Source organism: Malurus melanocephalus, unplaced genomic scaffold (genome assembly GCF_030028575.1).
Source record: "Malurus melanocephalus ecotype Western Australia unplaced genomic scaffold, MMel_1.1 scaffold_825, whole genome shotgun sequence".
NCBI lineage: Eukaryota > Metazoa > Chordata > Aves > Passeriformes > Maluridae > Malurus > Malurus melanocephalus.
In genome coordinates, this window is record NW_026624057.1 from 147,775 (window position 1) to 149,522 (window position 1,748).

The following is a 1,748-nucleotide window of genomic DNA, read 5'->3' on the forward strand; positions in this document are numbered from 1 at the left end:
ACCTCCTGCTGCTCAGCCTGTGGATCCATCCCTACCAAAGGCTTCCTCCCCACCCTCCAGGTGCGTTCCCAGCTCTCCCTCCTGCCCCTGGATCCATGCTGGTGGCAGGAACGGCCGTGTTGTGATCCCTGCAGCAAYTCCCAGCAGTTATGAATTCCTTTGACCTTGCCCAGAGCACCTCACACAGAGAAAGAAGACACTTGGAGCTCTCCAAAGCTGCCAGGACACACAGCACGAGTTGTTAAACTCCTCTGGCATCATTCCCACTTCCCTCTCAGGTTGGCACGTGGAATATGGGAACATTTTCCTTGTTCAGTTTAGGGTTCTGCATGATTTTTTTTTTTTTTTAAATTCACTTTACACGTGGCTCTGCTAAATCCTCAGTGTTAATTAATGCCCATTCCCCCTCATCCTGCTTCCCTTTCCCACCACCTTCTCATCCCACTCTGCTCTTTCCCCTGCTCACCCTCCAGCCACCAAAACCTCATTTAATTCCCAATTTTCAGCTCTCTTTTGGCCTCSAGCTCCACACAGGGGCATCAATTAACCCCTCAGCTCACAGCCCTCCCCCAGTCCCACCTAAACCCAACATTTCCCCTCTTTTAGGATTTAATTCCAGGTGTGCAATTTGCAGTTTGCCTCTGGTGATRCCTCTCTTTTAATTTGCTCGGGTTTAGAGCAAAGTAAAACATTAATAAAAAATAATATTATGCTTCATTTAGTTAAACCCATCTCCTGGCTTTTATTTCCAGGGGGAAATTAATCTTCATCCTTTCATTTCACRAGGCTCAGGAGTACAACAGAGGCTGAAAATAGCAGCTCCCAAGAGGAACAATTCCATGAATTAAGGGAAAACACAGCTGTGGTTTTAACCCYCATTTTGACAATTGTCTTGGCAGATGCTCCTTTACTGACTTTTCTTTTTTAAGCTCTCCAAGGTGCTATYGGCTGATATTCCCTCACACTCCATGGCCTGGGACATTTTCCTTACTGGAAAAAAGGAAAATCTCCCTTCTTTAAGGAGTTTCAATCCTTGGGCTGTTGGGCTTTAAAGAACTTTAAAGGTGATGTTGCCACAKTTGGGGAGTGTCAATTTYCATMTATTTGTATCCAGCTRGAGCCCTCRTGGAGAAACAWTTCATTCTAYGAYGGTTTGGAACCATGGAAATGATGGAAKGYCTCACTTTCCTATGAGGAAAARCTGGGAGAGCTGGGGGTGCTCACCTGGAGAGGAGAAGGATCCAGAGAGAGCTCAGAGCCCTTCTGGGGCCTAAAGGGGCTCCAGGAGAGCTGGAGAGGGACTGGGGACAAGGGATGGAGGGACAGGACACAGGGAATGGCTTCCCAGTGCCAGAGGGCAGGGATGGATGGGATATTGGGAAGGATTCCGTGGCTGTGAGGCGCTGGAATGGATATCCCAGAGGATCCATCCCCAAAGTGTCCCAGCACACGCTGGACAGGGCTTGGAGCAGCCTGGTCCAGTGGGAGATGGATTTGCCCATGGGATGAGCTTTAAGGTCCCTTCCCAGCCAAACCATTCCACAATCCCATGTTTGCACCAAATCCCGCCCTACGGTGCCCGGGGAAGGCCGAAGGCGCGGACGGAGCCSTGGCTCGGCGCTTCGCTCGTGGGAGCGCGGATCTCCGGGAATCCCGCGGGGCCGCAGCACCGAGGAGCCGCAATTGAACCAACAGACACTGAGGGCAAACACGCGCGGCCCCGGCGAGGCCCCGGCGGGCGGTGCGGG